The sequence below is a fragment of the Vicugna pacos genome, unplaced genomic scaffold (assembly GCF_048564905.1).
Source record: "Vicugna pacos unplaced genomic scaffold, VicPac4 scaffold_19, whole genome shotgun sequence".
NCBI classification, from domain to species: domain Eukaryota; kingdom Metazoa; phylum Chordata; class Mammalia; order Artiodactyla; family Camelidae; genus Vicugna; species Vicugna pacos.
The window spans coordinates 20,202,053-20,215,931 of NW_027328740.1; positions in this window are offsets into that span (position 1 = coordinate 20,202,053).

Here is a 13,879-nt window from a genome sequence, read left to right on the forward strand (position 1 = left end):
GCTGCTGTCAGTTGGAGGAACTTCCCTGCACTCAGAATTCCAGAACACATTCTTAGGTGTGGGAGAGATGTGCAGCCCCACTGCACCCAGATGAATGCAGGAAAAGGTCTTCCCTTTAGGGAGAAGTCCTCTAAGTACTTCCTCAATGGATCAGGGGGCACTCACTGCTACGTGGCCTCCAAGCCCAACCCCCAGCTTTCCCTAATGGCCTGGCCTAAAAGAACACTCAGGGAACAGAAGCTAAGGGATACTAATAGAATCCAGGTGCTACTGTCAGTTTGAGGAACTTCCCCACACTCAGAATACCAGAACACATCTTCGTGTGTGTGCTGGATGTAGGGAAACAGTCAAAGCATCTTTCAGGGGGCACATTTATTCCATGGTTGTGGGTTGTAGGTTAAAAACCCACATCCCATGGATAGGCTCTCGCTTATACTTGGTTTAGAGCCCAACCCCCACTTTCCCCCACTCTCCAGCCTAGGCATGCCATCAGGGAAGACAAGCTAAGGGATTCTTTTAGAACCCAGGCGCTGCTGTCATTTGGAGGAGCCTCCCCACAATCAGGATACCTGAGCACGTCTCCGTGTGTGTGCTGGAGGTGGGGAAACAGATTCCACGCATCTTTATGGGGCACAGGTATTCCAAGGTTGGGGAAGTAGTTTAAAACCCTCCACTACCCACAGAGATGCACTCGCTAATACTTGGCTTTAGAGCCCATCCCCCACCATCGCTTACTGCTAGGCCTAGGTAAACACTTAGGGAAGTCAAGCTAAGGGATTCTATTACAACCCAGGTGCTGCTGTCTGTTGGAGGAACCTACCCACACTCAGAACCCCAGAACACTTCTTCCTGTGTGTGCTGGACGTGGGGAAACATAGCACACGCATTTTTCAGGGGTCACAGTAATTCCCAAGTTGTGGGTTGTAGTTTAAACATCTCCACTACCCATGGAGAGGCACACGCTAATACTTAGTTTTAGATCCCAAATCCCACTTTCAACCACACACTGGCCTAGGCAAACCATCAGGGAAGACAAGCAAAGGGATTCTATTCAAACCAAGACGCTGATGTCAGTTGGAGGAACTACCCCACCCTCAGGATACTGGAACCCAACCTTGTGTGGTGGGGAGATTTGAAGCCCCACTCCACGCAGATGAATGGGTGCTCAGGTGTTTCCCTTTATGGAGAATTCATCTAAATACTTCCTCAGTCCATCGGGGACACTCGCTACTATTTGGCCTCAAAGCCCAACCCCCAGGTTTCTCTCAGAGTCAGTCCTAGGGAAACACTCAGGGATTACAAGCTAAGGGATTCTATTAGAACCCAGCCGCTTCTGTCACCTGAAATTGCCAGCCCACACTCAGGATAGCAGAAAACTTCTTCATGTGTGTTCTGGTGGTGGGGATACAGAGTCCACGCTTTTTTCAAGGAGCACAGGTATTCCCATGTTGTGGGCTTTTGGTTAATAACCTCCAAATCCCATGGAGAAGCACTCGCTTATACTTGGATTTAGAGCCCAACCCACCCTTTCCCCAGCACTCCGTATCAGGCAACCAAACAGGGTAGACAAGTTAAGCGATTTTATAAGAACCAAGGCCCTGCTCTCAGTTGGAGGAGGCTGCCCACTCTCAGGATAACTGTGCAAGTGTTCGTGTGTGTGCTGGAGGTGTGGAAACAGGCTCCACGGATCTTTATGGGGGCACAGGTGTTCCCAGGTTAGGGATGTAGTTTAAACACCTCCACAAACCATAGAGAGGTCATCGCAAATACTTGGTTTTGGAGCCCAAACCACACTTTCCCCCGCACTCCCGCCTAGGCTTTCCATCAGGGAAGACAAGCAAAGGGATTCAATTAGAACCCAGGCGCTGCTGTCAGTTGGAGGAACTTCCCTGCACTCAGAATTCCAGAACACATTCTTAGGTGTGGGAGAGATGTGCAGCCCCACTGCACCCAGATGAATGCAGGAAAAGGTGTCCCCGTTAGGGAGGAGTCCTCTAAGTACGTCCTCAATGGATCAGGGGGCACTCACTGCTACGTGGCCTCCAAGCCCATCCCTCAGCTTTCCCTCATAGCCTGGCCTAAGAGAACACTCATGGAACAGAAGCTAAGGGATACTAATAGAATCCAGGTGCTGCTGTCAGTTTGAGGAACTTCCCCACACTCGGAATACAAGAACACATCTTCGTGTGTGTGCTGGATGTAGGGAAACAGTCAAAGCATCTTTCAGGGGGCACATTTATTCCATGGTTGTGGGTTGTAGGTTAAAAACCCACATCCCATGGATAGGCTCTCGCTTATACTTGGTTTAGAGCCCAACCCCCACTTTCCCCCACTCTCCAGCCTAGGCATGCCATCAGGGAAGACAAGCTAAGGGATACTTTTAGAACCCAGGCGCTGCTGTCATTTGGAGGAGCCTCCCCACAATCAGGATACCTGAGCACGTCTCGGTGTGTGTGCTGGAGGTGGGGAAACAGATTCCACGCATCTTTATGGGGCACAGGTGTTCCAAGGTTGGGGAAGTAGTTTAAAACCCTCCACTACCCACAGAGATGCACTCGCTAATACTTGGCTTTAGAGCCCATCCCCCACCATCGCTTACTGCTAGGCCTAGGAAAACACTTAGGGAAGTCAAGCTAAGGGATTCTATTACAACCCAGGTGCTGCTGTCTGTTGGAGGAACCTCCCCACACTCAGAACCCCAGAACACTTCTTCCTGTGTGTGCTGGACGTGGGGAAACATAGCACACGCATTTTTCAGGGGTCACAGTAATTCCCAAGTTGTGGGTTGTAGTTTAAACATCTCCACTACCCATGGAGAGGCACACGCTAATACTTAGTTTTAGATCCCAAATCCCACTTTCAACCACACACTGGCCTAGGCAAACCATCAGGGAAGACAAGCAAAGGGATTCTATTCAAACCAAGACGCTGATGTCAGTTGGAGGAACTACCCCACCCTCAGGATACTGGAACCCAACCTTGTGTGGTGGGGAGATTTGAAGCCCCACTCCACGCAGATGAATGGGTACTCAGGTGTTTCCCTTTATGGAGAATTCATCTAAATACTTCCTCAGTCCATCGGGGACACTCGCTACTATTTGGCCTCAAAGCCCAACCCCCAGGTTTCTCTCAGAGTCAGTCCTAGGGAAACACTCAGGGATTACAAGCTAAGGGATTCTATTAGAACCCAGCCGCTTCTGTCACCTGAAATTGCCAGCCCACACTCAGGATAGCAGAAAACTTCTTCATGTGTGTTCTGGTGGTGGGGATACAGAGTCCACGCTTTTTTCAAGGAGCACAGGTATTCCCATGTTGTGGGCTTTTGGTTAATAACCTCCAAATCCCATGGAGAAGCACTCGCTAATACTTGGATTTAGAGCCCAACCCACACTTTCCCCAGCACTCCGTATCAGGCAAAGAAACAGGGTAGACAAGTTAAGCGATTTTATAAGAACCAAGGCCCTGCTCTCAGTTGGAGGAGGCTGCCCACTCTCAGGATAACTGTGCAAGTGTTCGTGTGTGTGCTGGAGGTGTGGAAACAGACTCCACGGATCTTTATGGGGGCACAGGTGTTCCCAGGTTAGGGATGTAGTTTAAACACCTCCACAAACCATAGAGAGGTCATCGCAAATACTTGGTTTTGGAGCCCAAACCACACTTTCCCCCGCACTCCCGCCTAGGCTTTCCATCAGGGAAGACAAGCAAAGGGATTCAATTAGAACCCAGGGGCTGCTGTCAGTTGGAGGAACTTCCCTGCACTCAGAATTCCAGAACACATTCTTAGGTGTGGGAGAGATGTGCAGCCCCACTGCACACAGATGAATGCAGGAAAAGGTGTCCCCTTTAGGGAGAAGTCCTCTAAGTACGTGCTCAATGGATCAGGGGGCACTCACTGCTACGTGGCCTCCAAGCCCATCCCTCAGCTTTCCCTCATAGCCTGGCCTATGAGAACACTCAGGGAACAGAAGCTAAGGGATACTAATAGAATCCAGGTGCTGCTGTCAGTTTGAGGAACTTCCCCACACTCGGAATACAAGAACACATCTTCGTGTGTGTGCTGGATGTAGGGAAACAGTCAAAGCATCTTTCAGGGGGCACATTTATTCCATGGTTGTGGGTTGTAGGTTAAAAACCCACATCCCATGGATAGGCTCTCGCTTATACTTGGTTTAGAGCCCAACCCCCACTTTCCCCCACTCTCCAGCCTAGGCATGCCATCAGGGAAGACAAGCTAAGGGATTCTTTTAGAACCCAGGCGCTGCTGTCATTTGGAGGAGCCTCCCCACAATCAGGATACCTGAGCACGTCTCCGTGTGTGTGCTGGAGGTGGGGAAACAGATTCCACGCATCTTTATGGGGCACAGGTGTTCCAAGGTTGGGGAAGTAGTTTAAAACCCTCCACTACCCACAGAGATGCACTCGCTAATACTTGGCTTTAGAGCCCATCCCCCACCATCGCTTACTACTAGGCCTAGGAAAACACTTATTGAAGTCAAGCTAAGGGATTCTATTACAACCCAGGTGCTGCTGTCTGTTGGAGGAACCTCCCCACACTCAGAACCCCAGAACACTTCTTCCTGTGTGTGCTGGACGTGGGGAAACATAGCACACGCATTTTTCAGGGGTCACAGTAATTCCCAAGTTGTGGGTTGTAGTTTAAACATCTCCACTACCCATGGAGAGGCACACGCTAATACTTAGTTTTAGATCCCAAATCCCACTTTCAACCACACACTGGCCTAGGCAAACCATCAGGGAAGACAAGCAAAGGGATTCTATTCAAACCAAGACGCTGATGTCACTTGGAGGAACTACCCCACCCTCAGGATACTGGAACCCAACCTTGTGTGGTGGGGAGATTTGAAGCCCCACTCCACGCAGATGAATGGGTGCTCAGGTGTTTCCCTTTATGGAGAATTCATCTAAATACTTCCTCAGTCCATCGGGGACACTCGCTACTATTTGGCCTCAAAGCCCAACCCCCAGGTTTCTCTCAGAGTCAGTCCTAGGGAAACACTCAGGGATTACAAGCTAAGGGATTCTATTAGAACCCAGCCGCTTCTGTCACCTGAAATTGCCAGCCCACACTCAGGATAGCAGAAAACTTCTTCATGTGTGTTCTGGTGGTGGGGATACAGAGTCCACGCTTTTTTCAAGGAGCACAGGTATTCCCATGTTGTGGGCTTTTGGTTAATAACCTCCAAATCCCATGGAGAAGCACTCGCTAATACTTGGATTTAGAGCCCAACCCACCCTTTCCCCAGCACTCCGTATCACGCAAACAAACAGGGTAGACAAGTTAAGCGATTTTATAAGAACCAAGGACCTGCTCTCAGTTGGAGGAGGCTGCCCACTCTCAGGATAACTGTGCAAGTGTTCGTGTGTGTGCTGGAGGTGTGGAAACAGACTCCACGGATCTTTATGGGGGCACAGGTGTTCCCAGGTTAGGGATGTAGTTTCAACACCTCCACAAACCATAGAGAGGTCATCGCAAATACTTGGTTTTGGAGCCCAAACCACACTTTCCCCCGCACTCCCGCCTAGGCTTTCCATCAGGGAAGACAAGCAAAGGGATTCAATTAGAACCCAGGCGCTGCTGTCAGTTGGAGGAACTTCCCTGCACTCAGAATTCCAGAACACATTCTTAGGTGTGGGAGAGATGTGCAGCCCCACTGCACCCAGATGAATGCAGGAAAAGGTGTCCCCTTTAATGAGAAGTCCTCTAAGTACGTCCTCAATGGATCAGGGGGCACTCACTGCTACGTGGCCTCCAAGCCCATCCCTCAGCTTTCCCTCATGGCCTGGCCTAAAAGAACACTCAGGGAACAGAAGCTAAGGGATACTAATAGAATCCAGGTGCTGCTGTCAGTTTGATTAACTTCCCCACACTCGGAATACAAGAACACATCTTCGTGTGTGTGCTGGATGTAGGGAAACAGTCAAAGAATCTTTCAGGGGGCACATTTATTCCATGGTTGTGGGTTGTAGGTTAAAAACCCACATCCCATGGATAGGCTCTCGCTTATACTTGGTTTAGAGCCCAACCCCCACTTTCCCCCACTCTCCAGCCTAGGCATGCCATCAGGGAAGACAAGCTAAGGGATTCTTTTAGAACCCAGGCGCTGCTGTCATTTGGAGGAGCCTCCCCACAATCAGGATACCTGAGCACGTCTCCGTGTGTGTGCTGGAGGTGGGGAAACAGATTCCACGCATCTTTATGGGGCACAGGTGTTCCAAGGTTGGGGAAGTAGTTTAAAACCCTCCACTACCCACAGAGATGCACTCGCTAATACTTGGCTTTAGAGCCCATCCCCCACCATCGCTTACTGCTAGGCCTAGGAAAACACTTAGGGAAGTCAAGCTAAGGGATTCTATTACAACCCAGGTGCTGCTGTCTGTTGGAGGAACCTCCCCACACTCAGAACCCCAGAACACTTCTTCCTGTGTGTGCTGGACGTGGGGAAACATAGCACACACATTTTTCAGGGGTCACAGTAATTCCCAAGTTGTGGGTTGTAGTATAAACATCTCCACTACCCATGGAGAGGCACACGCTAATACTTAGTTTTAGATCCCAAATCCCACTTTCAACCACACACTGGCCTAGGCAAACCATCAGGAAAGACAAGCAAAGGGATTCTATTCAAACCAAGACGCTGATGTCAGTTGGAGGAACTACCCCACCCTCAGGATACTGGAACCCAACCTTGTGTGGTGGGGAGATTTGAAGCCCCACTCCACGCAGATGAATGGGTGCTCAGGTGTTTCCCTTTATGGAGAATTCATCTAAATACTTCCTCAGTCCATCGGGGACACTCGCTACTATTTGGCCTCAAAGCCCAACCCCCAGGTTTCTCTCAGAGTCAGTCCTAGGGAAACACTCAGGGATTACAAGCTAAGGGATTCTATTAGAACCCAGCCGCTTCTGTAACCTGAAATTGCCAGCCCACACTCAGGATTGCAGAAAACATCTTCATGTGTGTTCTGGTGGTGGGGATACAGAGTCCACGCTTTTTTCAAGGAGCACAGGTATTCCCATGTTGTGGGCTTTTGGTTAATAACCTCCAAATCCCATGGAGAAGCACTCGCTAATACTTGGATATAGAGCCCAACCCACCCTTTCCCCAGCACTCCATATCAGGCAACCAATCAGGGTAGACAAGTTAAGCGATTTTATAAGAACCAAGGCCCTGCTCTCAGTTGGAGGAGGCTGCCCACTCTCAGGATAACTGTGCAAGTGTTCGTGTGTGTGCTGGAGGTGTGGAAACAGGCTCCACGTATCTTTATGGGGGCACAGGTGTTCCCAGGTTAGGGATGTAGTTTAAACACCTCCACAAACCATAGAGAGGTCATCGCAAATACTTGGTTTTGGAGCCCAAACCACACTTTCCCCCGCACTCCCGCCTAGGCTTTCCATCAGGGAAGACAAGCAAAGGGATTCAATTAGAACCCAGGCGCTGCTGTCAGTTGGAGGAACTTCCCTGCACTCAGAATTCCAGAACACATTCTTAGGTGTGGGAGAGATGTGCAGCCCCACTGCACCCAGATGAATGCAGGAAAAGGTCTTCCCGTTATGGAGAAGTCCTCTAAGTACTTCCTCAATGGATCAGGGGGCACTCACTGCTACGTGGCCTCCAAGCCCAACCCCCAGCTTTCCCTCATGGCCTGGTCTAAGAGAACACTCAGGGAACAGAAGCTAAGGGATACTAATGGAATCCAGGTGCTGCTGTCAGTTTGAGGAACTTCCCCACACTCAGAATACCAGAACACATCTTCGTGTGTGTGCTGGATGTAGGGAAACAGTCAAAGCATCTATCAGGGGGCACATTTATGCCATGGTTGTGGGTTGTAGGTTAAAAACCCACATCCCATGGATAGGCTCTCGCTTATACTTGGTTTAGAGCCCAACCCCCACTTTCCCCCACTCTCCAGCCTAGGCATGCCATCAGGGAAGACAAGCTAAGGGATTCTTTAAGAACCCAGGCGCTGCTGTCATTTGGAGCAGCCTCCCCACAATCAGGATACCTGAGCACGTCTCCGTGTGTGTGCTGGAGGTGGGGAAACAGATTCCACGCATCTTTATGGGGCACAGGTGTTCCAAGGTTGGGGAAGTAGTTTAAAACCCTCCACTACCCACAGAGATGCACTCGCTAATACTTGGCTTTAGAGCCCATCCCCCACCATCGCTTACTGCTAGGCCTAGGAAAACACTTAGGGAAGTCAAGCTAAGGGATTCTATTACAACCCAGGTGCTGCTGTCTGTTGGAGGAACCTCCCCACACTCAGAACCCCAGAACACTTCTTCCTGTGTGTGCTGGACGTGGGGAAACATAGCACACGCATTTTTCAGGGGTCACAGTAATTCCCAAGTTGTGGGTTGTAGTTTAAACATCTCCACTACCCATGGAGAGGCACACGCTAATACTTAGTTTTAGATCCCAAATCCCACTTTCAACCACACACTGGCCTAGGCAAACCATCAGGGAAGACAAGCAAAGGGATTCTATTCAAACCAAGACGCTGATGTCAGTTGGAGGAACTACCCCACCCTCAGGATACTGGAACCCAACCTTGTGTGGTGGGGAGATTTGAAGCCCCACTCCACGCAGATGAATGGGTGCTCAGGTGTTTCCCTTTATGGAGAATTCATCTAAATACTTCCTCAGTCCATCGGGGACACTCGCTACTATTTGGCCTCAAAGCCCAACCCCCAGGTTTCTCTCAGAGTCAGTCCTAGGGAAACACTCAGGGATTACAAGCTAAGGGATTCTATTAGAACCCAGCCACTTCTGTAACCTGAAATTGCCAGCCCACACTCAGGATAGCAGAAAACTTCTTCATGTGTGTTCTGGTGGTGGGGATACAGAGCCCACGCTTTTTTCAAGGAGCACAGGTATTCCCATGTTGTGGGCTTTTGGTTAATAACCTCCAAATCCCATGGAGAACCACTCGCTAATACTTGGATATAGAGCCCAACCCACCCTTTCCCCAGCACTCCGTATCAGGCAACCAAACAGGGTAGACAAGTTAAGCGATTTTATAAGAACCAAGGCCCTGCTCTCAGTTGGAGGAGGCTGCCCACTCTCAGGATAACTGTGCAAGTGTTCGTGTGTGTGCTGGAGGTGTGGAAACAGGCTCCACGTATCTTTATGGGGGCACAGGTGTTCCCAGGTTAGGGATGTAGTTTAAACACCTCCACAAACCATAGAGAGGTCATCGCAAATACTTGGTTTTGGAGCCCAAACCACACTTTCCCCCGCACTCCCGCCTAGGCTTTCCATCAGGGAAGACAAGCAAAGGGATTCAATTAGAACCCAGGCGCTGCTGTCAGTTGGAGGAACTTCCCTGCACTCAGAATTCCAGAACACATTCTTAGGTGTGGGAGAGATGTGCAGCCCCACTGCACCCAGATGAATGCAGGAAAAGGTGTCCCCTTTAATGAGAAGTCCTCTAAGTACGTCCTCAATGGATCAGGGGGCACTCACTGCTACGTGGCCTCCAAGCCCATCCCTCAGCTTTCCCTCATGGCCTGGCCTAAAAGAACACTCAGGGAACAGAAGCTAAGGGATACTAATAGAATCCAGGTGCTGCTGTCAGTTTGAGGAACTTCCCCACACTCGGAATACAAGAACACATCTTCGTGTGTGTGCTGGATGTAGGGAAACAGTCAAAGCATCTTTCAGGGGGCACATTTATTCCATGGTTGTGGGTTGTAGGTTAAAAACCCACATCCCATGGATAGGCTCTCGCTTATACTTGGTTTAGAGCCCAACCCCCACTTTCCCCCACTCTCCAGCCTAGGCATGCCATCAGGGAAGACAAGCTAAGGGATTCTTTTAGAACCCAGGCGCTGCTGTCATTTGGAGGAGCCTCCCCACAATCAGGATACCTGAGCACGTCTCCGTGTGTGTGCTGGAGGTGGGGAAACAGATTCCACGCATCTTTATGGGGCACAGGTGTTCCAAGGTTGGGGAAGTAGTTTAAAACCCTCCACTACCCACAGAGATGCACTCGCTAATACTTGGCTTTAGAGCCCATCCCCCACCATCGCTTACTGCTAGGCCTAGGAAAACACTTAGGGAAGTCAAGCTAAGGGATTCTATTACAACCCAGGTGCTGCTGTCTGTTGGAGGAACCTCCCCACACTCAGAACCCCAGAACACTTCTTCCTGTGTGTGCTGGACGTGGGGAAACATAGCACACACATTTTTCAGGGGTCACAGTAATTCCCAAGTTGTGGGTTGTAGTATAAACATCTCCACTACCCATGGAGAGGCACACGCTAATACTTAGTTTTAGATCCCAAATCCCACTTTCAACCACACACTGGCCTAGGCAAACCATCAGGAAAGACAAGCAAAGGGATTCTATTCAAACCAAGACGCTGATGTCAGTTGGAGGAACTACCCCACCCTCAGGATACTGGAACCCAACCTTGTGTGGTGGGGAGATTTGAAGCCCCACTCCACGCAGATGAATGGGTGCTCAGGTGTTTCCCTTTATGGAGAATTCATCTAAATACTTCCTCAGTCCATCGGGGACACTCGCTACTATTTGGCCTCAAAGCCCAACCCCCAGGTTTCTCTCAGAGTCAGTCCTAGGGAAACACTCAGGGATTACAAGCTAAGGGATTCTATTAGAACCCAGCCGCTTCTGTAACCTGAAATTGCCAGCCCACACTCAGGATTGCAGAAAACATCTTCATGTGTGTTCTGGTGGTGGGGATACAGAGTCCACGCTTTTTTCAAGGAGCACAGGTATTCCCATGTTGTGGGCTTTTGGTTAATAACCTCCAAATCCCATGGAGAAGCACTCGCTAATACTTGGATATAGAGCCCAACCCACCCTTTCCCCAGCACTCCATATCAGGCAACCAATCAGGGTAGACAAGTTAAGCGATTTTATAAGAACCAAGGCCCTGCTCTCAGTTGGAGGAGGCTGCCCACTCTCAGGATAACTGTGCAAGTGTTCGTGTGTGTGCTGGAGGTGTGGAAACAGGCTCCACGTATCTTTATGGGGGCACAGGTGTTCCCAGGTTAGGGATGTAGTTTAAACACCTCCACAAACCATAGAGAGGTCATCGCAAATACTTGGTTTTGGAGCCCAAACCACACATTCCCCCGCACTCCCGCCTAGGCTTTCCATCAGGGAAGACAAGCAAAGGGATTCAATTAGAACCCAGGCGCTGCTGTCAGTTGGAGGAACTTCCCTGCACTCAGAATTCCAGAACACATTCTTAGGTGTGGGAGAGATGTGCAGCCCCACTGCACCCAGATGAATGCAGGAAAAGGTGTCCCCTTTAATGAGAAGTCCTCTAAGTACGTCCTCAATGGATCAGGGGGCACTCACTGCTACGTGGCCTCCAAGCCCATCCCTCAGCTTTCCCTCATGGCCTGGCCTAAAAGAACACTCAGGGAACAGAAGCTAAGGGATACTAATAGAATCCAGGTGCTACTGTCAGTTTGAGGAACTTCCCCACACTCGGAATACAAGAACACATCTTCGTGTGTGTGCTGGATGTAGGGAAACAGTCAAAGCATCTTTCAGGGGGCACATTTATTCCATGGTTGTGGGTTGTAGGTTAAAAACCCACATCCCATGGATAGGCTCTCGCTTATACTTGGTTTAGAGCCCAACCCCCACTTTCCCCCACTCTCCAGCCTAGGCATGCCATCAGGGAAGACAAGCTAAGGGATTCTTTTAGAACCCAGGCGCTGCTGTCATTTGGAGGAGCCTCCCCACAATCAGGATACCTGAGCACGTCTCCGTGTGTGTGCTGGAGGTGGGGAAACAGATTCCACGCATCTTTATGGGGCACAGGTGTTCCAAGGTTGGGGAAGTAGTTTAAAACCCTCCACTACCCACAGAGATGCACTCGCTAATACTTGGCTTTAGAGCCCATCCCCCACCATCGCTTACTGCTAGGCCTAGGAAAACACTTAGGGAAGTCAAGCTAAGGGATTCTATTACAACCCAGGTGCTGCTGTCTGTTGGAGGAACCTCCCCACACTCAGAACCCCAGAACACTTCTTCCTGTGTGTGCTGGACGTGGGGAAACATAGCACACACATTTTTCAGGGGTCACAGTAATTCCCAAGTTGTGGGTTGTAGTATAAACATCTCCACTACCCATGGAGAGGCACACGCTAATACTTAGTTTTAGATCCCAAATCCCACTTTCAACCACACACTGGCCTAGGCAAACCATCAGGAAAGACAAGCAAAGGGATTCTATTCAAACCAAGACGCTGATGTCAGTTGGAGGAACTACCCCACCCTCAGGATACTGGAACCCAACCTTGTGTGGTGGGGAGATTTGAAGCCCCACTCCACGCAGATGAATGGGTGCTCAGGTGTTTCCCTTTATGGAGAATTCATCTAAATACTTCCTCAGTCCATCGGGGACACTCGCTACTATTTGGCCTCAAAGCCCAACCCCCAGGTTTCTCTCAGAGTCAGTCCTAGGGAAACACTCAGGGATTACAAGCTAAGGGATTCTATTAGAACCCAGCCGCTTCTGTAACCTGAAATTGCCAGCCCACACTCAGGATTGCAGAAAACATCTTCATGTGTGTTCTGGTGGTGGGGATACAGAGTCCACGCTTTTTTCAAGGAGCACAGGTATTCCCATGTTGTGGGCTTTTGGTTAATAACCTCCAAATCCCATGGAGAAGCACTCGCTAATACTTGGATATAGAGCCCAACCCAACCTTTCCCCAGCACTCCATATCAGGCAACCAATCAGGGTAGACAAGTTAAGCGATTTTATAAGAACCAAGGCCCTGCTCTCAGTTGGAGGAGGCTGCCCACTCTCAGGATAACTGTGCAAGTGTTCGTGTGTGTGCTGGAGGTGTGGAAACAGGCTCCACGTATCTTTATGGGGGCACAGGTGTTCCCAGGTTAGGGATGTAGTTTAAACACCTCCACAAACCATAGAGAGGTCATCGCAAATACTTGGTTTTGGAGCCCAAACCACACTTTCCCCCGCACTCCCGCCTAGGCTTTCCATCAGGGAAGACAAGCAAAGGGATTCAATTAGAACCCAGGCGCTGCTGTCAGTTGGAGGAACTTCCCTGCACTCAGAATTCCAGAACACATTCTTAGGTGTGGGAGAGATGTGCAGCCCCACTGCACCCAGATGAATGCAGGAAAAGGTCTTCCCTTTAGGGAGAAGTCCTCTAAGTACTTCCTCAATGGATCAGGGGGCACTCACTGCTACGTGGCCTCCAAGCCCAACCCCCAGCTTTCCCTCATGGCCTGGTCTAAGAGAACACTCAGGGAACAGAAGCTAAGGGATACAAATGGAATCCAGGTGCTGCTGTCAGTTTGAGGAACTTCCCCACACTCAGAATACCAGAACACATCTTCGTGTGTGTGCTGGATGTAGGGAAACAGTCAAAGCATCTATCAGGGGGCACATTTATGCCATGGTTGTGGGTTGTAGGTTAAAAACCCACATCCCATGGATAGGCTCTCGCTTATACTTGGTTTAGAGCCCAACCCCCACATTCCCCCACTCTCCAGCCTAGGCATGCCATCAGGGAAGACAAGCTAAGGGATTCTTTAAGAACCCAGGCGCTGCTGTCATTTGGAGCAGCCTCCCCACAATCAGGATACCTGAGCACGTCTCCGTGTGTGTGCTGGAGGTGGGGAAACAGATTCCACGCATCTTTATGGGGCACAGGTGTTCCAAGGTTGGGGAAGTAGTTTAAAACCCTCCACTACCCACAGAGATGCACTCGCTAATACTTGGCTTTAGAGCCCATCCCCCACCATCGCTTACTGCTAGGCCTAGGAAAACACTTAGGGAACTCAAGCTAAGGGATTCTATTACAACCCAGGTGCTGCTGTCTGTTGGAGGAACCTCCCCACACTCAGA